We start from the raw sequence: 25,857 nt of genomic DNA on the forward strand, positions 1-25,857 counted from the left end.
TTTTTATTTGTATACATCTGATGAGTTAAGATTTTTTCAACTGATTTTTATAGTTTGTTCTTCTGTTGTACTGTTACACCACTGTCCCAGGTTAGGGAGAGGGTTTGGATCCCGCTTACATGTTTAACCCCATCACATTCTGTATATATGTGCCTGTCCTAAGTCAGAAGCCTGCAATGCTGTGGTTGTCGTTTGTTGATGTGTCACATATTTGTTTTTCGTTCATTTTTTGTACATAAATTAGGCCGTTAGTTTTCTTGTTTGAATTGTTTTACATTTCGAGGCCTTTTATAGTTGACTTTGTGGTATGGGCCTTGCTCATTGTTGAAGGCCGTTCGATGACCTATAGTTGTTAATTTCTGTGTCATTTTGGTCTCTTGTGGAGAGTTGTCTCATTGGCAATCATACCACATCTTCTTTTTTATATATTCTTTAATCCACTCATAAATTACTCATGTATAATCGATTTCTCTTGTAAAAGTAAATCATTTCACAAATTTCTACCAATGCAACGTGTCACTTCCACACATAAATTCTATTGAATATATACCTGAAAATGCAAGATTTTAAGACTAATCTTTATCTTCAAGTTATCTAACCTCTATCAATACTACAACAACATTCATATATTAAATATCTTAAAATGGATTAGTGCCATATCTATATTAGTATTGATAGCATCTACTCTTACTGTTTCTAATATATAACTTTGAAAAATCTCTATCTGATTCATCTAATAGCATAGATGCTCATAATCTACCAAGTTTTAATGTCACCATATGAAGCTACATGAAATTGTTTAGAGATCTTTAGACTTTATGGTGAATATTTTGTGACCGTCTGCAAATATGATAACAATATTATTCTAGACATTAGACAGCTGCTCAATAACAAACCAACAATCAAAGGAGTGACTCTAACAATGGATCAATTGAAATACTTACAATCTATAAGACAATATATAAATAGAGCCACTGAAGAAGCAATACATCAATAGTTAAATCATTGAAATATTGCATTCATAGTTTGTGTAGGTAAAGATATCATTGTTTTTTTTATTATGTGTTAAAAGTTATAAAAGAGTGTCAATAACATCCACTTATCATAAGAAATATTACCTAACATTTAATGAATGCCAACATACATTTATCTATCATCATTGCAGGTACTTCTGTTACAACATCAAAGACCTTTGTTCAAATTATAATCTTCTAAGAGATAATAGTAATACATTAGTATTTATTTACCAACTATTATAATATTAATCTCCTTTGCCTTATACTGGAAGCAATCACTCTTTTATTTATCAATAACTAACACTTTCAAATAGGATCCAAGTGTGAGGATTATAATAAACCAAAACCAACACTAACCAACTACATTACTCAACAGGAAACTCATAAAACAACACCTTTATGCATTGTCAAAAAAAAGACTGATCAACCAATTTTTTTGTTCACTAACTATTTCTTCTTTTTATCAAAATAACAAACAACAAAATTCAAATTTTAATTTTAACAACATAAAAACATATATACATAACAATTTATTGTAGCACCATATATTACATCTTTTTTTAACACTTCATGCAAATATAAATAAAGTTAACATTTTCTTGCTGCACATTACAAAACAGTTAAAATAAAAACACCAATTGTTTTTGCCTCATTTTAAACATAAATATTCACTCAATTTTTCTTCCTACATATTATTAAAATATATGAATTAAGTTAATAAAAAACTTGAACATTTGAGAAAGATAAATTTGTATATAAAAACTTGACTTGAAAGTACTACATACATGACATATAATATGTTAGATAAAAAATAAACTGTATTGAGACAGTAAAACATCTCGTCTAATGACGAAACTATATTGAAGTAGTACTGTACACGTCTGAGATGATATGATATTACTATAATATAAAAGTATAAATGGAATGATTTGAAACATTATAACATCATTTAAAAAAAATGCGCATATTAAAATTTGTCACCTGAGATATATAGTTTTAACATAAAATTCAAACATTAAAAAGATAATTTAAACATAATAAAAAAAGAAAAGGAATGAAATCGTATAATCTTTCCATATGATAATAGAAAGAAAAACAACAACATATAAACATTATATACATATTATTGAATCATCTTTAAAAAGTTTCTTTTACTTTCAGCTGTTTGTAGTTTCTATTCACAATCATAAATTATAGTGTAAAAAAAATAATATCAGATATTTTCTTCTTTGAAGTTCATCAAAATCAGACCTAAACATTAACAGGTTTTTATCATCATAAAATTCAAAAATAATGACATAACTATGAAAATAATTTATACTATCATTATCTACTAAATATTGGATAAAAATAATCTTTATTGTTCTTCACTGTAATATATCCAACAACAACAAAAATAATAATAACAATATCTATATACATTTATACAAAATTGTATAATTTATACTTTTCTCTTTCTCTCTAACTATATAAAATTTCTTATTTGACCATGTAAATTGATTATGATAAAAACGGTTATACATGTACTTGAAAAAAAACTTATTATTTTGCACACCTATTTTAATCTTTTAGCCTAGAGCTGGGTTTTTTTAACCAACCCTTTTCAAACATTTTTAATCTAAATAAACAAATCAAGATATGATTTTTACCATATAGAGAGCAAAGTTTCATGTATTGAGTGAGTTATTTCCAGCGTTATAAGTCTTAAGATTATTTATACATATTTAGTGTGCTTTTTGTACTTTTTCTTTCTGAAAGTACATTTAATATACACAGAAGGATTATTTTCAACAAATACTTCATAAATTTTTATTTGTACAAAATATTTTCAGTTTTATTTCAATTTTATTTTATTTATTTGTTTGTATTTTCCATTATTTGATAAACACTCATTTTCAGACGCAAACTCATATGGATTAATTGACTTAAGTACCAGTCTGTCTAAGAATCAGGCAAATTCTAAAAATTTCAAAACATGACATATTTCAAATATATTCATCTCATCCACATAATATGTTACCTTTAGTCAATCCAAATAGAACTGTATGATCAAAATTTAGAAAATCAATTGCATTATTATGTATTAGCACTTCGAAGTTCTATATGTTTTACTATTATCCTATGTAAATTCAGGCAATTTCAATTCAAAATAATTTCTATTACCAGAACCGCACAATCACAATGATTGCAAATATAGATACTAAGCAAATAGAAATTTCAGGTTTAAGCCTTCGTCTCGTGGGTTTTTTCGTCTGCTAGTCAAAATTCCATTCCAAAGATTTTGTTGCTTTGTTCATGAAAGAACACAATTTACAGAGTTACTTCCCCTAGCAGAACTCTTTTGATGTAAACAATACTGATGTCATGCATGTTGCAGACAATGTTGAACTGTAGTTTTTCAATCTTATCTGAGGATGAATTTGGGAATTCACAGTATTCTAAGGATGAAAAGACAACACGCTTATTGGACAATGTAATAGAATTGTTGAACCACTTCCCTAGGATTAAAATATGCAAAAATCAAGTCGGAGGGAAAATTGATTTTTTACAATATGAATCCAATATTGGGATCGTTTCCCAACTACATGTACATTCATACTTTGTTTGTCCAAAACCACCAACAAAACCTTGGAATATGCATGAGATTAAAAGAAGGAATGTGTGTTGTGCACAACCGTCTCACAAAGGAAGGATCAAAGCCAGACAGAGCATTACCCATCCAGATGAGCAGGGCCTTTTTCTAGGTTCTAAACACAAGGTACACTATCTGCATATTATTATATATTCAAAAGATAATTTTGGTCACACACCATTCTCCTTCCCCATTATATTTTTTACTGTAAAATTGAAAATGGTTTAGGTTCAACATGAATATAAAAAAGGGGGGGGGGGCTCATTATCAGACTCATTTTGTTTTTTTTTGCAGATTTTGTTCTGTTTAATAGATTGAAAAGAAGTGAACAGTTTTTTTTCTCATATTTTATAAAGGAATTTAGAAAAAATTCGTGATAATGCCAAAAATATGAGTGTGTACTAAACTGAAGGAGACCCCTGGCCCTGAAAAATGGACTATTGCCCTTCCATAGGAAGGTTCACATGAATTTCTTAAGCAAATGTTTAACTTTCATACATTATGATGCATTTAGGCCTTAAAAGATAGCACCAGTGTTTAGACGTACAGCTGAAAAGAAATAGGTTAGATAGGTATTTTTTTTAAAGTTTTTGACTGGTTTAAAAAGGGGAAATAATTTGACACACTATAAATAGGACTCGTTCAAAACTTACAGAAATTTTTATGCATCGGTAACGTTATACTTAATTTTTTTCAAATAGGCGTTCAACAAATTACGGAAATATTTTTTATTTGATGATTTAACGGTACCTTATTGGCTTAATGGGAGAAATATGTTGTTTTTATCAGTGCTATTAACAAATGACAAGAACACTTTCCGGTGTACTGTAGGCGTTTTTAATTATGAAATATAGGGTCAGCATTTTTAGTACTTTAAACACATACACATTTTGGGTTTGCCTAAGGCCAATTACCTTATTCATATTTTTTGAATCTACCAAATTTTTTTTAAATCAAAGCCCTTTAAGGGCATACAATACAGTAGCAAGGGCAGATAATAACGTGTTCAAAACTTTTCGTGTTGTTTTCGCGATGTTGTTAATCAGAACGTTGTAATTTCGCGATGTTTCTTCAAAAAATGATTACATTTTGCGACGTCGCTTTAGATGTAGTCACATTTGCGGAAAAATCCATTGACGTCATAATCCGATTGCGCGAATTTGAAAAAGGTACCTGCTAAAAAAATTGACCATATCACGAAAATTGTAATATTTATTCATTAGTAATGAAGTCAACAGTATTTACTTGAAATGTGAAAAAAAATCAAATCCACAGTACAGTCATAGTTTTGTATGTGTTTTATTTCATATAAGAAATGAATAAAAGATATGTAAATAAAATAATACGTCGAGGAGACAGAAACCAAGCTATACAAAAAGCCCAATAAATATTAACGTACTGTCTTGACCATAATATAGTATCTATATATACACCATTTGGCAAGCTCTAAATCGTATGACAATTGTACGGATTAATTAAACAGACTATCAACAAAATGTTAAAATAACATAAGAAATAAAGACAACGCCTCCTTTGAATAGATACATTAAAAAGTTTAACGGCATTTTTAGAACTAACCCAGTGGAATATTTATATGTGTATGAAGAATAACTCTCAGTTAAGTAAACACAGTTATGAGCCCCGTATTACAGACCAAAACAAAAACGCACCCGTTCATGCGCTAAGCTTATCCCTATGTACATATTGAGAAAAAACAATCGAAGCATCAGCACACCGGAATAAGGTATCTGACAGACAAGAAAAGTGTTTACAAGTTGCAACTCACTGTCGTTAAGCTACTGACCAAATACGAAGTCTTTCCGTAAGGTAGTTTATCAGATAAGAAACAAAAATTTGTTGGACCACCGGACGGACAAACAATGGTGTTGCACCCAATCCTAGATTGGAGGTATAATAGAGACAAATATGTACCGTAATAAAAAATACCCCGCCTGAATACAAGCTAGGGTAACCTATCTATTGATACAGATTCATGGAATGGTATGCTCTAATATCGACTGCTGTACTTCCTAGGAAATGTTATACTACACCACAATGGACTATATATATTGAGACAATTACGAAATAAATGTGGCTTTTTTGTGTGTCGAAGGCCGTACAGTGACCTTTAATTGTGTTTATTTTCGTCATTTGAACTATGATTGATAAAGTTGTTTCATACCAAATGTCCTTATTTTTATATTATCCCATTTACTTTTTTTGTAATTTATAATTGTTTGTCATGTCGGGGCCTTTTGAATAATTTAAACTATGCTCAAGCTGTGTTTTCCACATGAAATGTAGGACTAATTTCGGACAGAGATGCAAATTATTTTTTTTTTATTGGATTTATTTTTTTTTTGTTTCCGGTCATTTCTTTTCTAAAAGTAATTTAGTAAAATACTTTTTCTATCCAAGTTTCGTAACAATTCATAAAGGTTTGGCAAATAGGTTATGCTACTTTACGAGTAACTATCTTTATAAATATTGATGATAAATATCATTGATTTCGAAAAAAAGACCTTGGCTGTACCACTGAACTTGACAGCGTAGTCGTGAACGACGGGAAAGATTTCACGACGTTGTTGTGATTAAAACTTATTTCAACGTTATTTAGCGCCTTATTGGCAAACGTCCCTTTTGCCATTAGAAATCGTGGTTTATTGCTTTTATTGAAAAAACAAGCACATGGACCCCCATTGTTCTCTTTTTCAATCAATCAAGGAATGTTTCAGGGACGCTCCGCCAAAATTCTAAGAAAAAAATCAACGATTCAATTTTTTTATGCACTTAAGGAATGACTGTAATATTTTTTCTGTCTATGAAGAAATAACATAAAAAATGCGGTGCATACTGAATAACCCGCGTAGCGGGTTATTTTAAAGTTATCCTGGTTCCCGGTACTACGTTCCAGGTATTAGCTGATAGCCATACGCTGTCACGAGGTCCCGGTACGGGGTTATTTTTAAAATTTCAAAATGGACCGGAAGTCGGCATCTGGGAGTCCGCCTCAGGTAAACAAAAGCTCTAAATTTTGGACTTAGAAGACAGAAAATAAGAAAATGACTTTGCACATTTCTGCAAAAAAGTATTTCCTTTAATTTAAGGTATTTATGATTCAAATTGGGACACAGACGAAAAATGGGCAAACGATTTAATCCAAGCACATCCAACTTGTCTTTATATCCTTGTGTTCAATGTGATGAAGAATGTGTTGATTGCACAATTCAGTGCAGTAGTTGTGATCGTTGGGTTCACAGTGCTTGTGTCCCAATGAATGATTCAATGTTATCGGCCTGGTCAGATGTGTCTCTAAAGTTCCTATGTAAGGACTGCTGCTTTACAGACAACAAGTACGACATGGCCAAGTCCCTAGAAAGGTAAGTAATTTTATAAAGTATATTTTCAACATAATATTTATTAGAATGTATATGAAATATATAAAGAACAAATGTGAAATTGTACATATTTAATTTTAATGAAGACATTAATTTCACTAATTCGATTATATTTAACTTGTTTCTTATCTCATTTTCTTTGGCAATATACATTTGTATATTCAATTTACTTAATTTACTAAATAGTTTAATCATGAAATATTTTTTGCCAATTAGATAATTTAATTGTGATAATGCCAAGTTCCCAATTATCAAAATATTTATTACCTTACCATTTATCATATTGTTAATTAGATTGTTTACTGACACGTGCCCATTACATAATTAATCATTAAATGATAATGAATTTATATTACGGTATGGACACTCTGCATTAAACAGGCTTGTGACTGTCTTGGTATACCAAGGCTGCATTACCAAAACCAATAATAATAATTAAGAAAAAAGAACACAAATAAATATTTACAACTATATACAATATATGTACTTCCTATATATATCTTCTCTAAAAGTGTAATAAGCTTTATTGTTTCACAAAGAATTTTTGATTATTTAAAATAATAAATTTTTTCTTCAGAAAATAAAAATAAAAAAAAAAATTATTTTAACTTATTTGATATGAAGTATCAGATGCCAAAGCAGCCAAAATTATGTCAAAGAGATTGAAGACAAATAAATCATGGGAAGACCAGAAGCCCCTTGTAATGGCCGAAATATCAAAACTGAAATTCATTCATTGCAAAGATTTTAGAGACAAACTAACATCAACAAGTGGCTATATAAATCACAATGTTCCTGACGAATTTTGGGGAACAGGCCGAAAAGGAAAAGGAAAAAACGTGTTTGGACTCCTTCTTGCCGCCTTACGGCTAGGTGTTACCGCTTTGTAATATTGTTACTGATTGTGTATTTTTATTGTTCTTGTTCTGAAATTATGTTTAGTATAATGTGATTAAAATATAAAAACTACCCATTTCCTTATATTGCGTTACTTTCTATACATCAGAAATTTATATAGAAATATCTTACTAAAAAGCACTAATTATACCTCATATTTTCTATTTAAAACGAACATTAAAAAAAATCTTAACTCATCAACAATGCAATCTCTATTGTAGATTGAGTGGTGTAATCGGTAGTAAGCCCAGAGAAGTGAAACCTATTACAAAATCAGAGAGCCTACTTCTACAAACATACAGTCAGGTCATGCCCGATCCCATTAATCCTGGCTCAGTCCCAAGCGTAAGAGATGAAGTAGCAACTGGCATTCTCCGTAGGTACCATCCAGTTGACGTGGCGTGAGGGCTCCACTTTGGTGGTCTAAAATGAACACGTTGAGGGATTGTATGCAATCATTCTTTTATTCTTCCCATTGTGTTTTCCTTGGTCGCCATGTTGGATTACACACTAATATGTAATGCGATCTTTAAGAACTTACCTGCTTTCTATAAATCATTTTAAGTTATAAAATACACTTATTATACAATATTATTTAATTATCAATGTTTAAATGTCACCAATATGTGCTAATATTCAAATTTCAAGTGTTATTCGGTGATTACAAGTGTTATTTGGCTAATAACGGTGTTATTTGGTGATTCGTGTTACCCAAAAGGGCTTGTTATGTGGGCCAGACTAGGTTTAACTGTCAACGCTAACCACTATCCTACAAATTATGCCTGTAGACTTCATAAATAAGTATTGGACAAGATATAATGCAGGACAAATTTTTTTTGCTGAATCATCGAAATAATCTAATAATAACTGTATGACGGCTACAATGTAAGTGTTGAAGTTTTGAAGCAAAATTATATGTGGGGAAATGTCCATATTATACTTATACAAATGAAAAACATGAGGACAAGCTGTTCATCAGAGGGAATTTACACATATGGTCACCTTTTCACCTGAAAATTTACTACGGGTGTAGACAAACTGGTGCATATATGAAACTGAAAGTTTTAAGGCGTGACATGCCCATATAGGAAAAAGTTTTATATCAGTTAGGTTAAATAATGTAAAAATAACGACATTTGATGTGCATTTTTTTCCCCAATATTCAGAAAAATACAAAATAAACAAACACATGAGTTTCATTTGATATGGTCCACTCTATATCATGTTATATGTTCCCAGATAAGTGTGTTTGCAGTCTTCATAAACGAGTTAATGCACATGCAGTGAACGGTTAATATTTTATTTTTATCTGATCCCCAATTATTTTGAATGATGAAAACAAATTCATCTGGTCATCTGATGCCACTGAGATCCTTCAGCAGCTGCTTACAGAACAATTTAAAACAAAACAAGAACTGATTTATAATATTCAATAATACCGTGAATAATAATAATATTATAATTCAGAACACAGGGATTCATGACTAATTTGGATTAGGTTGAAGTGTGTTACTTACAAAATTTTGACAATTTTATCATTACATTATTATCCATGGATTATATTTTACTACATTCAATTTGTATTAAACCCTATTTTAAAACAATCATACTAATCATTAATAACCAATAATTTTGATATTTTATTTAGTTAAAATATTATGTTGTATTGTATGTAGATTTTGTTTTGTAATTACAATGATTATTCTGCTCAGTAATTGGCGCCGTGATTTGCACAATAAAATATCTTGTATCTGGATATAGACACAATCCCAGATTAAAAATTGAACTGCAAAGAGTTTTTTCTTTTTTTCTTTTATTAAAATGTTTTAATTTCTTAATATTGATTTAAAATTCTGAAGAAATTAATTTCACAAGAATCTTTCTGGGAGTTTGAAGGAAATCATTCCACATTTTAATTGGTACCAGAAGCTTTAATCGTACATTTAATAATTAAAATGAATTTCAAAATGTTAGCAATTAAAATCACATGTTGACTACGATAATTTAAACAAAGAATTAAACTTCATGTAGATTAACCAGAAGCTTTCTAATTTTACAACCCAATTATTACTTAAGCAACCTCGTTAAAGTCTAGATGTCAGCAGTGTATTTCAAATCCGGTGTGGATCCAGGATAGTAAAAGCAGGATCTAGCAAACCAACATTTATCATTGTTTATAGTAATACAATGAAAGACTGCATTTACCATATATGGAGCTTCTTAAAAGGGGCGTGACTCCTCCCCACAAAAAAATCTGCTTAGGCAAATTTAAATCTATTTATGTAGCTGCACAGTTGAGCTTATGTAATACAATCCAAGTTATATACATCTCAATAACTGAAAATTAACTTATATTTTCCACTAAAATACGGTATATTTGTAAGAATATAATTCTTAATGAACACATATAATATATATTTTTTTATACTTTATTTGTTTGGTTGTTTGTTCTAGGAGCAAATTTTTGTTCATTTAAAAATATAGGACAACAGAGTTGGTGTACGTGGGTTCGACTCCCACCCTAGGCATTCATTTATATCAGCTGGTGCAAAGCGGGCAGTTTAGCTTAGTGGCCCCACACTAGACTCTGTTGTTCCAATGTTAAAAAAAAAAACAGGCATCCAGGTCTCGCTATTTTTCTTATCGAAGACAACAAAACCATGGTATAACTGTGAAAATTATATATATCAAAGATAGCTATGGTATAATTTTAGGTAAGTGGGGTTTATACTCGGGTTGCATTCCCATACATGTAGGTTCCATTATACAGCTATAGGAAGTAATATGATCATGATGATAACCCATGTAAATGCATTTGACTTTTGATAGGTATATACATGATATACAAGGCATGTTACTTGGAAGTATGTGGGCTAAATCCAGTGAAATTCAAGCTGCTGCCACATTATTTGGATGCAATATAAATATTTGGCTCCCACAGGCCCCTGTATATTTTATGCATCAGTTTAAACCCGATCAAAACCTTTTCAATGATACACTTTTATCAGGTGCACATTTCAACCCTTTAAATAAATCAACACCTATGGCTATACCAACTTTTCCACTGCAAATTAATTTTCATGGCCAAAAGAAAAAAAAGTTACATGAAATTGATGTAAAAAACACAAACAGAAGATAATCATGAAATAAGAATACATTTATACTACTGAACAGTGTCCTCCCCACACATTTCAAATAGCATCCCAGAGAATAGCAAAATCTTTATATGATCAACTAAACAATCCTATTTATGGTTCCTTGGGCTTAGATGAAAATGAAAAACCTGATCTAACAATATTTCAAAACATGCTCACTGTAAATTCAAACTCTTCTATTGACAATCAGTATGATGTTCTTGCTGGTCAAATACATACATGACATATATGAGATGCAGGATACAATATGAATACCCAACTAATTTAGAGAGATTAAATAATTTAACCAACAGAAAGCATTGTTTCACTTTGCAATACAAAATTAAAAAAACAGCTACAACTTTTAAATATTAATGAAAAAGACATCCCAAATCCTCTACCTCTTCATGAAAATCAACAATTTAATAAAGTTATGGATTGTAATCATAGTTTTTAAACTAAAAAAAAGTCTTGAAGTTATTGTTTTAAATTATGTAACATTTGCAAAGAAAGAAAAATTGATATGAAAATGGCACAAGTCACAAGATAATGAATGTAAGCATAATTTAGATAAATCACCAATAAAATTATTTTCAGCAGAAAACAATATGGACCCTCAAGTGCAGCTATTTACAAGAACCAGGCAGAGTGTGATATATGAGGGTTTCGGATTTTTTCTATAAATTGCCTGGTATTAAGTAGTAAATGAATAATGCTCAAAAATTAAATTTGAGTGGGAAAATATGAGTGGTTGCCATGGTAACAGACACTCTATTTTTTGGTAGTCAAGCGTGGTAAAATCTTTGAAAAATCAGCTAAATCACTACAATTCTGAGCCTGATTATGAATAGAATCAAACTTTTTTCATAAATTTTCATATATACTATTGATATTACTTGGTTTAAGCTTCATTTTAGTTAAAATTGCATGTCAACCAAATTTGTAAAATTTTTTTAAAAATATACCAAAAAATGCATATTTTCAACTTTTCTGAACTGTGGATTTTTGTGAAATTATCAAATTTTGTCGTGTGTTTTTCAGAAAAGTGCAAATGTGTACAGCATAGTTAGCATTGTAGTAATTAAGTTTGAATAATAAGTCTTCTTTACCGATTTAAATAGAAAAATGCATGGGACTCTCTTTAATTTTATCACCATAGCAACCCATTTTTTCCTTGGAAACAAAGTTATTATGTGAAGAATTTTGCAGTTTAAGAACTAAAATGTCCTTAATTGCTTCATAACCGATTAGAAAATACATAAAAGCATATGTTAACTCTAAAAAAAACATTGTTAAGTGTTACTGACCTCAATAGTTACCATGGAAACAAATATAATCCATAGCAACATCCATTCAAAAGATGTATAAATGGAAATTTATGTAAATATTACATATATAGAGGGTGTTTGTTTTCTAATTGGAATATGACTGCATGCTTTGCTTCACTCACAGTGTTGTCTGTTCTTTTTCAGAAGGTTCAACAAATGTAATATATAATGTAACATTAGGGTTGGAGGGTTGGGAGAAAAGAAGGGGGAGGGTATGTTTAATTTTTTAATTTTTCATACATGTAGATCCTCGAAAAGATAATTTCTGCAACGTTTGGTCGGATTTTGTTCAGAGTTCTTCATCTGATAAACAATTTATGAAAGTTTAACAAATGAAGAACTTCATGGGATTGCAATAGCCCAACCTGGCTTATAGTAAGGCAAGATAAATATTGTCCTTTACCATTTGTAAGAAAATTCTTAATTTCTCAGGGCACACACAAGCCTGAGATGTTATCCCACCAGCAAAAATCACAAACTTGACCTGTATATTAATAATAAGCTTAAAAACAAAAAATAGAATCATTTGGTCAAAGCATTTCCAAACTGAAACTGAAGTGTGATGGACGGACGGATAGACGGTTTTGGGGTAATTGCTCAAAACGTTTAGGAATAAGGGGCCAAAAAAGGGCCAAAAATAAGCATTTTTCTAGTTTCCAGACAATAACTTGTGTGTTCAAGTATACGGATCTCTCTGAAATTGTACTGCAAAGAACCATATCACAAAGGGAAGGCGGGATTGAGTTTGGGGGTGATGAATCATAAGGGGGTTTAAAAAATTTGGGGGGGGGGAGATTTTTTTTTTCCTTTTTTTTGCTTTAAAATTTTTCATTTTGAATTGGTTATTTCTGATTTATATATAAAAGCAAATAATAATGATATGGTTTGAATAGGTAAATTAAAATTTTTTAAGTTCTTAGACCACATATATTCTGTGTCAGAAACCTATGCTGTGTCAAATATATAATCACAATCCAAATTCAGTGCTGTATCAAGCTTGAATGTTGTGTCCATACTTGCCCAAACTGTTCAGGGTTCGACCTCTGCGGTCGTATCAAGCTGCGCCCAGCAGAGCATTTTATTAATCAATAAAACCCCGTGACTTGGAAACGTTAAATCTAAAATTTAAAATTTTCGATAGGGAGCTCATGTCAATAAATATAAACAATTCATCAAAATTTCTTGCAAATTGGTGAAAGCATTTTTGAGTTATTGTCCGAAAACTGGAAAATCCCCCTTTTTTAATGAAAAAAATACCATAACTCGGAAACGTAAAATCTAAATTCATAAAAAACGAAAGGGAGCTCATGTCAATAGATATAAACAATTCCCCAAAGTTTTATGCAAATTGGTTAAAGCGTTTTTGGGTTAATGTCCGACATGTTGACGACAGACGTACAACGGTATACATAATACGTCCCGTAAACGGACGTATAAAAATGCATCATTTTTTTAGGTTGAATATTCAAAAAAATCGTTTTGCTACTCTCAACGATTTTTTCTAACCTTTTAATGAATTACGCCCCCTATTTCCTTGGACCGTACGTGTATCCGCTTTTGTAACCTTTGAATTAATCTCGAGATTTGGAATCAAACCATTAAGCTCAGAAGGTGTGCATAAATACAAGATTAACAGTTAATTTGAAGACAAATTACAAACATGGTCTTATTTCTTAACTGCAACACTAGAAACAGCGCAGTACATACCAGAGACATTAAGTCTCTGTACATACCAATTTTATTTTGATTTGTAATTGTCAATGCTTTCTAGTCCCATCAAGCTGTAATCGTTCATGAAAACAAGACTTCAGTGTCCCATGTGAAATAAAGAACAAATTTCAAATGTCCCCCGCGTTGCACATATTTTATCTATCCAAGGTACAAGGGCAATAACTTAAATAAACACTTTTTATGCCCGCGCCGCAATGAGGGGGAGGAGTAAGTTTTACCCTTGTCAGTCTGTATGTTATAACGTCCCAAAGTTAGTTTCCATTTTCTAACTTTAGTTTGCCTCAACCAAATGTTATGAAACATATACACAATGCTTATTACCACAAAACAGAGATCAAGTTTGAATTTTGGTGGCGTCACTTTAACCGTTCCCGAGTTATGCCCGTTTTGCTTTAATTTGCTTTGTTTGATACTTTAGAAATGTTTAAAACCGAGAACCAGATCAGTTTAGAACTGTATAGTTTGCCTAAAATGACCTGGTTAACTGAAGAAATTTCTGAAAGTGACCATTTGATCCCTTTCTTTTCCTCTAATACATACCATATAATATGTTCGACTTTTCATGTTCTACTTTATTTTTTAAACTAACGCAGCAAAAGCAAATATCTCATCTTTTCTCCTATAATGTCAATTACTGTCCCATTTTGTCAATCACTCTGTATCTTTAAAGGAGTTCGGGTTAAAGGGTCATCCCAACCATGCATAGTAAATAATATATACCGATTCGATTGGCCAATAACTGTTTTAACACATGACGCCACCAATTTACTTATACATTTTGAAAATATGCGGACGATAAATCGCAATCCACGGCTCCAAGGAAAGTTTCTTGTAGGGTAAAGAAAGGGGAAATACGCCTTTAATTATGTAGTAATAAAAGGTTGGTAAGTTTTAATTTATTAACTTTTTTAAATTTAGGCTTCTTCCTAAATTGTTACATTATCTGAAGAATTGCGATTTAATGGTAGATTTTTTTATCGTTTCTGTTAGATTTATTCTCAATAATTATATAAATTAGTAAAGATTAAGAATTTGACATATTGTGTAGACACCTATAACTATTTTTGAAAACTGTATGTTGCCCGCTAAATGTCTTTAGTTGGTTTTTATACGACCGCAAAAAAATTTTTGTGGTCGTATATTGGTATGACGTTGGCGTCGTCGTTGTCGTCGTCGTCGTCGTCCGGCGTCGTCGTCGTCCGGCGTCGTCGTCGTCCGTCGTCGTCGTCCGAATACACATTAGTTTTCGCACTCTAACTTTAGTTTAAGTAAATGGATCTCAATGAAATTTTACCATAAGGTTCAATACCACAAAAGGAAGGTGGGGATTGATTTTGGGGGTTATGGTACTAACAGTTAAGGAATTAGGGGCCAAAAGGGGCCAAAAATAAGCATTTTTGTAACTTCCAGACATAACTTGTGTGTAAGTGTATGGATCTCTCTGACATTGTACCACAAGGTTCCATATCACAAAGGGAATGCTGGGATTGATTTTGGGGGTAATTGCCTCCAAATTTTAGGAATTGGGGGCCAAAAAGGGGCAAAAACCAAGCATTTTTCTAGTTTCATGACAATAACTTGTTTAATTGTAAGTGTATGGATCTTTATGAAATTGTACTACAAGGTTCCATATCACAAAGGGAAGGCTGGGATTGATTTTGGGGGTTTTCCCTCAAAATTTTAGTAATTAGGGGCCAAAAAAGGGCAAAAAAACATGCATTTTTCTAGTTTCAGGACAATAACTTGTGTGTAAGTGTATGGATCTTTATGAAATTGTACTGCAAGGTTCCATATCACAAAGGGAAAGCTGGAATTGAGTTTGGGGGTAATTGCCCTAAACGTTTAGGAATTTGGGGCCAAAAAGGGGCCAAAAAACAAGCATTTTTCTAGTTTCCAGACAATAACTTGTGTTCAAGTGTATGAATCTCTCTGAAATTGTACTGCAAGGTACCATACCACAAAGGGAAAGCTGGGATTGAGTTTGGGGGTGATGAATCATAAGGGGGTTCAAAAAATTGGGGGGGATTTTTTTTTCCTTTTTTTTCTTTAACATTTTCCATTTTAAATTGGTTATTTCTGATTAATATATAAAAGCAAATAATAATGATATGGTTTGAATAGGCATACATGTGAACCTCCCGACGGGAGTACAATAATCCCGTTTTCAGGGGTCTCCTCCCGACCTCCCGTTGAAGAGGAAAAAATCCCGTGTATGAAATTTTTCATGAATGAAAAATTTCTGCCCAACATATCATCTCAGGCATCTGGTGTAACTGACATTACCTGCAGTTATATTTTACCTGTAAATCAATTAACATGCATAATTATATGGCTTCACTTGTCAGCTTGGGTGTCAAACATACAGGTAATCAACGATTTTTACCTCAGGCTAACTGCCGTTGTGTAACAAAAACTGTGTATTTATTGGGTTACTTCCCTTGATTTATCCTGTTTTAAGTTACTTTCCTTTTAATAATGAAAATTTTTAAAAGAATATAAATAAAATATAAATTGAACAAATAATCCTAAAAGGATGGTTATTAAATGATTTTAAATGTCTTAGGACAAATAAAAAAATAATAATTTGAAAATTATTTGAGGATTCTAGACTTCCTTTCAAGGCTTAAATTGAAATTTATATAATAACTATGACCCTGATTTTACAGATAAAATGATTTTCTGAGTTTGCAAATAAAAACTATTTGCAAGAGAAAAAAAAAAATAAAAACTATTTGCAGATAGCTAAACAAATGTTCTGGTTTCAATGATTGTTTTATAGAATATGAAGTAAAAAATTTAAAGAACATACTGGAAAAATACAATGTTAGATTGAACATGTAGAATATGAAGATGGAGAAACTTTATAAGTACAAGGGTACTATAAACATAATAAATTGGATGGAAAGTTGAAGAAAACACACTTTAAAAGACCATTTTTACAGCACACGGTTACATTTACAACAAAATTAATGTCGATTAAAAACCTCCTGATCTGAGTCCTAATCTCCTGACCAAAATTTCCCAATCTCCTGATCTGAGTTTCACAGTCCATCACATGTATGAATAGGTAAATTGAAAATTTTTAAGTTCTTAGACCACTTTCATTCTGTGTCAGAAACCTATGCTGTGTCAAATATTTAATTACAATCCAAATTCAGTGCTGTATCAAGCTTGAATGTTGTGTCCATACTTGCCCCAACTGTTCAGGGTTCGACCTCTGCGGTCGTATCAAGCTGCGCCCCAGCGGAGCATTTTATTTTTTGTTTGATTGCTGTTCCGTTTTGGTGTACTTTCAAATAGGTGTATCATAACTGAAAGGGTTATTGAGTATAGATTAATTGCTTTTCTTTCCCTCAATAATATACTTAGAGAAAGATGAACCGAGGAGAGATGTACCTAAATTTAGAAAGTTAAATAAAGAGAAAAAAAAGTTTCACTTTCCAATCTTTAACTCCCCAGTACCCCCAATTTTTGAAGACATGTCCATCTAAACGAAGTCTGATTAATCTGCAACTAATCCGCCGCCCCTGTTTTGACACACACTTGGATATGATCTTCATTAAATTCGATCCCGAAATAGTCACTTAATAGGAATAAATATTCAACAAGTCGTAATAAATTCCATTGAGCACAAAAACTACCTGGTAATCCAAATCAGATTTCATTTATTTGGATATTCAAAAATGCATTTCTTTTTTGGCAAAAATAAATAAACTAGTTATTATCTGGTTTGACTTTGAAGCACTTATTTAAGATTTACACTGTACACAAAATGAAATATTTTTTGTCCTAGTTTAAGGAATGAGAAACACTTTCTATTTCATATTTTGACACTCAAATCATCAAAATTTGTCTTTAGTCTCGCTACACTCGGTGATATTTTTTTTAATTTTATGGAATTACACCCCTTTCAAAATCCAGGATCCGCCCCTAAAGGTAAGAGTACTTTTGAACTGTGCAGTATATCTGAGGTAGTTAATGCACACATTAGATGTGCATCCAGATTGTAGCACAATAAGAACAAAGAGATTTTACCTATGTTATGTGTTAAGTGTTCTTATAAACACCATGACTTTATATGTTTTCTTTTGGTCTGTCCGTCCATCTGTCTATCCTTGTCACTTCAGTTTCAGTTTGAGATGTTTCTATTTTTGGTTTGTAAGCTTATATTTACAAGTGGTAAAGGACGTTATATTGCCAGAGCACTACTTTCAATAATAATATGGACCTTGACAAAATTAAGCTAGAATGGGCTATTCCAAACCCCATGAAGTCCATCATCTGTTAGTAACTTTTCATGAATAATTATATATTATTTACCAGATTGAAAACTCTGAACAAAACCTGACCAAATGTTGTAGCAAAAGTAAAATAAAATTCAGCGGGTATTTTAATTTCCCGTTAAGGTCCGAGTTTTGACAACAATATTTTTCATAATTTCTTTTTGAACATTATTTATATATAGAATTTTTTCGTTTCACAAAATCTAGAGTTGAAGGAAATCCATTGAAAAATAAAACAGTGATTGAAGTTTGAATAAGTATGATCGTAGAATCTCAGGTCCGTTCAGGTCTTCTTCTTCTTCTTTAGGTTTTCAGTAGTCCTTCATTGATCTGAAGATTATTTACTGTTTTGCGCAGTGTGGCCTATATATTTCATTTCTCTGTTCAGGTCCTAGTTTTGGCATCAAACAATTGTTTTTTATTTAAAACATTTTTTATTTTTTTTATTCTTATTTGTTCCTGTTTATCTTTTAAATTATAATATTTAAATGACATCTCCGAGAGTTTGATATCGGAATTCATCCTGTGAAGGGGCGTTTCCAGGGACGCCATCATTCAAAAGTTCGCCAAATGACGGCGTTTGGTTTAAGAAATACCTCCGATTTTGAAGAACGTTGTAGGTATATGTGTAACATACTGAATATTGCGATCGGGAACCAGTCTAAAGGTAACGTAAAGTCCGTCCCGGTCGTTATATTGGTATATGTGTAACATACTGAATATTGCGATCGGGAACCAGTCTATTTTAAAGTGTGCACCACATTTTTTATGTTATTTCGAATAGACAGAAAAAATATTACAGTAATTTCTTATAATTTAATTCTAAATTCCATTTTAAATCGTAGTAAACCATGACAAAACGTTGATGACGTCACGGTCACATGACAAAATTATGTCTATGAGCTGATAAACAAAACAACGTCAGCCAATCAGAAGACGCGTTACATCCAAAATTAAATTATTTCTGAATAGACGCAAAAATATTGTCAATTTCTTTATTTCACTAAAAGTAATATAATTTAAAAAAACAAAAAATTAAGTTAAACCTTAAACTTGTTTTAGCATTTTGATGCCGTGGTTCAAAGGAACATTTGACAAAAAACCCGGTTAAATTATGACTGTTCGTTCAAAAGTATTGTTACTTTCCTTAAAAGTCCTTATTTATGCAATTTTGTGTTTTTCCTTCAAATATGCAAATTTCGAACCAAATTATCTCAAAAAGTAAGTCATGCAGGTATAGTTTTCTTTGCACATTTCAAAAGTACACATTAAAATTGACCTTCTACTAAAATTTAAAGAAAAAATCAACGAGGGATCTCTACTGTATCGTATGCCCTTAAAAACTCTAGCTCTCAGGGGTTAAAAAATGTTCTGCATAACTTGTACTTAGGGAAAATTTTTATGTTAATGTTATTTGCAACTTTTTAAATTGGTCTGAAGTAAGAGCTACAAAGAAATTTGTATTGTATAAATAAATTTATTCTTTCATTTATATATATGTCGTTTGTTGTCGTTTGATGATGTGGTTCATAAGTGTTTCTCGTTTTTTATATAGATTAGACCGTGGGTTTTCCTGTTTGAATGGTTTTACACAGTAATTTTTATACGCCCGTTTACGGGACGTATTATGGTATACCGTTGTACGTCCGTCTGTCCGTCCGTCCGTCGTCAACATGTCGGACATTAACTCGAAAACGCTTTAACCAATTTGCATAAAACTTTGGTGAATTGTTTATATCTATTAACGTGAGATCCCTTTCGTTTTTTATAAATTTTAGATTTTACGTTTCTGAGTTATGGGGTTTTATTCATTAAAAAAGGGGGATTTTCCAGTTTTCAGACAATAACTCAAGAATGCTTACACCAACTTACAAGAATTTTTGGTTGATTGTTTATATTTATTGACATGAGCTCCCTTTGGATTTTTATAAATTTTAGATTTTACGTTTCCGAGTTATGGTGTTTTATTCATAAAAAAGGGGGATTTTCCAGTTTTCGGACAATAACTCAAAAATGCTTTCAGCAGTTCTCATGAAACTTTGATGAATTGTTGATATCTATTGATGTAAGCTCCCTTTAGAATTTTATAAATTTTAGATTTTACGTTTCCGACTTACAGGGTTTTATTCATAAAAAAGGGGGGATTTTCCATTTTTCAGACAATAACTCAAAAATGCTTTCAGCAATTCGTATGAAACTTGTGTGAACTGTTTATATCTATTGATGTAATCTCCTTTTAGAATTTTATAAATTTTATTTGTTTATAGTCTGACAACAGATTTACTAAGTATTGCGCAACAGCACAGTGTATTGCACAGCAGCAAGAAATCTTTAATTGAATATAAATTCAATTCATATAACCAACTTCAAGTTCTTTGACTACATTTATTCAGAAACCTATAATACATGTATGTCAAATATTTAATTACAATCCAAATTCAGACCTGTATCAAGCTTGAATATTGTGTCCATTTTTGCCCCAACTGTTCAGGGTTAGACCTCTGCGGGCGTATCCAGCTGCGCTCAGCGAAGCAGTTTATTACGTCCTTTATATAGCTTGCTGTTCGGTGTGAGCCAAAGCTCCATGTTGAAGACTGTACTTTGACCTACACGAAAAATGGTTTACTTTTATAAATTGTGACTTGGATGGAAAGTTGTCTCATTGGCACTCATACCACATCTTCTTATATCTACATGTATCTATATTTTTATCAGACTAAACAAATTTGAACCTTTTCTTCAGGGATTTGCTGAACTGCAGATGTGATTTGTAAAGTCACATACCTTTGATATTTGAAAGAACTGTTTACAGAAGACTTGCATTGCAGAGGTAGTACCGTACAAATTATTTGAATTGAGATATTTTATATGTATACCAGTAAATTCCAGTAATTGAATGTTTACTTCAACCCACTCCCACTAGTGGGTCCATATTTTTAGTTGAAATATCTTTTTATACATGATTATGGATTTTAGAAATAGATAAGAATTACTTCAACTACAAGATGATTTTTTCATACCCATCCACAACGGGACAGCTCATAGATTTCCCCGTCGGAATGCAAATGCTAATTTACAAAATGATTTGTATTTATTGGTTCAGTTTTGAGCAAGTGGTGAATTCATCTTATGATATAGGATATACATGTATATACATGTATGATACATGCAACAAGTCTAAATTGAAAACAACGTTCAAACCTATGATTGCGTTGGATAAAAACCGCAATTTTTATACGTGTGCATGTAACAAATTTCGTTGTATAGAGGTCTAAATACAGTGTATATATATATACATAGATATAGGAAGATGTGGTATGAGTGCCAATGAGACAACTCTCCATCCAAGTTACAATTTATAAAAGTAAACCATTATAGGTCAAGGTACGGCCTTCAACACGGAGCATTGGCTCACACCGAACAGCAAGCTATAAAGGGCCCCAAAAAATTACTAGTGTAAAACCATTTAAACAGAAAAACCAACGGTCTAATCTATTATATAAAAACGCGAAACGAGAAACACGTATGAACTACATAAACAGACGACAACTACTGTAATCAGATTCCGGACTTAGGACAGGTGCTTAACTCAATCAAAACACGTAAATTAACATACTCAATGAACGAATAAATTTGACCTGTGACACCTGAATGCAAATACACAGTTAATAAAAGATTGCAAGGGGTAAATATTTAAGGTCAAAAGTAAATAAACAGGCTTTAACAAAGTTAACGTATGGTATCACTGTAAAATTTCAAACAATTTATAGAAAATCATCACTTTTGAAGAAACCTGCGTATGTATGTTACAACAAGAAATAGGTCAATATGACCTACATTTTCTGCGGAGCTCCTTGGGTAAAATGTTGACTGTTCAACACAAGTTATGCAGAGATCACCTACACATGTTTTGTCAACAACATCTAGAGTCTTTTTGCTTGTACAAAAATCATGCATTTCCTTTCCCTACTCAAAAACATATTGGTGTTTAAAAAAGTTTGATTAGGTCAGTTTAAGTGAGACTACTAATGGTAAATAAATAATATTTGATATAAAGTTGTATGAGCATTCAATTTGATGCATCTTATATCCATGAAGATTATTTGGCCCTGTTCCCTTACTGCAGCCCTTAGTCATGGTCTATTGATCTTGTCATTTTAGCAACTAGTTTACATTTTAAAGTTTGTGATTTCATGTAGATCAGTTAACAAAGAACCACTTATGATGAGTTAGTTTTATTTGAGGGTAGGAATGCCGTTTACCGTCGGGCGTCTAACTGTCATTTGAGGCTACCGTTAGCATGGTTAGTGTCAAATTGGTTAAAATTTTACCGTGATTCGCCAAAATATCTTTATTGTGATTCGTCAGAGGCCTAAAAAAATTATCGTTACTGTTAATTTTGGAGAAAAAATTAACGTGATTCGTCAAAATCAGTCGATTTTTTTATCGTCTAAAAGAAAGTGTACATTTTATTGTAATGGACCAAACATTACCGTTAACGTCATTTGGCAAGAATTTTTTCCCTTATTCGTCATGATGGCACCCCCATTACCACCCTCTTATTTGGTATACAGTTGTATTTAGCATTAATGGCATTTCTTATTTCTACTGACATTTTTAGTAATGGTTCATTCACTTTGAATATTTGGCATATTTTAACATTTCAGAGTATAACTGTTTGATTTCATCATTTGATTTTTTTTTACCAAATTAACTTACAGACTGTCAAGTTTAGTTTTTAACTTTTACATATTTTAGCGACAAAAAATGAAGAAATACTTTTGATATTTCTAAAGAGAAAAATGACAAGTGATTGCTAAATCACTGGTTAGCCAAAAACAAACAATCTTCCACCTGGGACTTGCACATAAATTTACATATTGGTCCCACTGCCAACATACATGTACTAAAATTAATGGTTGTTTCCTTAGCATTCATTTTTTAAACTTCAATCATTTACATTTCATTCAACCAAAATGATTCATTGAACTTGAAATTATCAACATGAACTGTAAATAAATTACTATTATCATGATTATATTTATTTTGATTTTTACTGAAATTTCATATAATTGCAGGATTGATGATTAAAAGATTCGACTACAGCAAAGTTCAAAGAGGCTCATCATATTGTGATGCCAATATTGCGCACTTGAGTAGGAAGATCAAAATGTTTGTAGTGAATGGACATAAGGAATTAGCTTCCCTTTAAATTGACCAACATTTCTGAATTAAAGGATGACAACTTAGCCTCTATTCATGGAGAAATTGCATAGACATGTTTGAACCTAAAGAACAGATATACCAAATCTGAATGACAGATAAAATAATAAGACATGATAACTATAAGAAGACTCTGAACAATCTGAAAACTATCAATTCAGAAATTCCATGTTCATGATGTATGTGACAGAAGTTTTTAAAAACATTTGAATGTTGAGATTGGTTGAGTATCTCAATGATAAGAACTTTCATTCTGAAATCTTATCCTGTATGAGCGTAAATTAATCTCTAATTTGGTCAGTTATTTTTTTTAAATATTGATTTATAATAAATGAATGCAATAATGTGTGCAATTTATTATTTTCTTTTTGAAAAATGTTGCATGTTTATTATGACACATTTTTGTCTCACAGTGTCGCAGTATGCCAAACAAAGGCATTACTATCCAAAGGTGACAGGGTCAACTATTATATTTTAGAAGGTAGAAGACCTGGATTCTTCATATACATAAGAAGAGCTTGTTTGCAGATACCTAATGTTACAAAGTTTCCGTCTGTCATATGTCCAATGTCCTGGTCCTCATTTTCATTGTTCTATGACTGCTTGAATTTTTTTTTAGTTTTTTGGTCATGTGAATTTCTCACTTATTATGAATAATATTAGGATAACTATATTTGGTATATGGGTTACTTTCTACGTCTCCATTTTGTTCAGACAGGGTTCACCTGACTTCAACCTCATTTCTTGGATCAGTGATCAAGGTTAAAGTTGCATGCATGAATAGGTTAATTTCTCTTATTCTATAAGCAGTAGGTCAACTATGTGTGGTGTATAGAATGATTGGAAGGAATAGATGTCAGTCTAGATCTGACAGGTTCCATCTGACCTTGATCCCATTTTCATGGTTCATTAGTCAATGATAAGTTTTTTTTGTTTTGGTCCTTCTAACAAGTACTTTAAGCAATAGGTTAAACTTTATTTGGTTTATGGAATAATTATAATGCATGTCAGTCTGGCAGGTTTCATATGACATTGACCTCATTTTCAGGGTTCATTATAACTTTTTTGTGTGTGTTTTGGTCTGTTGTTTGAGTACTGTAAGCGATAGGTTGAACTATATTTGGTGCATAGAACGATTGCAAGGTGTATATGTCTATAAAGTTGGTATAATCTGACCTTGACCTCATTTTCATGATTCAAAGGTCAACTTTAAGATTTTGTAGTTCAGGTCAGTTTTCAATTATCAATAGCAATTCAATATTGAAGCATTTAACATAAAAAAATGTATAATTTTGATAATAGCCTATAATTTTGATAGAAAGAAGGTGGAATATGCATACTTTACTGTTGCTAAGGAGTATTTATGGTTGTTATGCAGATCCCTTTAAAAACAAACACCAGGTTGTAATACAAATTTTAAAGCATGACAATGTCGGTGACTATAATGATAGGTCTCAAACCAATATGAATCTGGTATAAGAAGTATGCTCACACCAATAATGGGAAACTTTTGAAAATATCCTCCTTTATAGGTATACATGTATGCATACAACTGTTAATCAGTTATTAGTTAGGGGGTAATGAGAACCCATCACACTATTTATTATGGCTTTTTCCTAGATTTGTATTAAAAAATAGCTCTTTAGATAAAAAAAAAATACATGTTGATAGTACTTTTTTATTATCTTTTTAGATTTTAATTATTGGCATGGAAAGAATATATTTTGTTACTGGGAGGTTTAAGTTGTTGCTAATGAAATGTAGATATTGTTCAATATACTTATTTTATATAGAAATGATTGATATCTGACCACTTAATTGTCACTTTTTGCACTGGAGAATATTTTTATTTAAAAAAAAAACCCAAAATTTTAAGTTTGTTCATTTTGGTTGTTATGCAATACTTTCTGGGAAAAAATGGGAACAATTGACAACACTCGAATGTGACTAACTTAAATATATCATATTGAGTCCATTTATATGCATTTAGACTTTAATATTGAATACATTTGTTACAATTTGTTTTTTAGCTTTGTTGCTATAGGGTTAACTTTGCTGCTATGGTTACTCAATATTTGGAAAAAACCCACCGAGCTTTTATGAAATAATGAAAGTATGACCACTAATTGTTCCATATTAAGTAACACCATGTATGTGCTGTTCTGGTAATAGAAAATATTTGAACTTGATTTCTGGCCTTTTTTTACTTTTTTGG

The 25,857-nt window shown here is 31.4% G+C and overlaps 3 long non-coding RNA genes across 3 annotated transcripts in view; 2 read left to right on the plus strand and 1 right to left on the minus strand.

The window, feature by feature from the left end:
* LOC127714598 (uncharacterized) overlaps positions 1-25,857 on the minus strand; it is a 53,969-nt gene that overhangs the window by 20,068 nt on the left and 8,044 nt on the right. The gene's annotated exons all lie outside the window — the stretch shown is intronic.
* On the plus strand, positions 3,101-23,959 carry LOC127714599 (uncharacterized). The gene is made up of 3 exons (XR_007987809.1): positions 3,101-3,774; positions 21,163-21,249; positions 23,498-23,959. It is a non-coding gene; the product is annotated as an uncharacterized LOC127714599 (long non-coding RNA).
* LOC127714604 (uncharacterized) lies at positions 13,199-16,821 on the plus strand. Its single transcript, XR_007987815.1, has 2 exons — positions 13,199-13,298; positions 16,258-16,821. It is a non-coding gene; the product is annotated as an uncharacterized LOC127714604 (long non-coding RNA).

The sequence above is a fragment of the Mytilus californianus genome, unplaced genomic scaffold (assembly GCF_021869535.1).
Source record: "Mytilus californianus isolate M0D057914Y unplaced genomic scaffold, xbMytCali1.0.p SCAF_9, whole genome shotgun sequence".
NCBI classification, from domain to species: domain Eukaryota; kingdom Metazoa; phylum Mollusca; class Bivalvia; order Mytilida; family Mytilidae; genus Mytilus; species Mytilus californianus.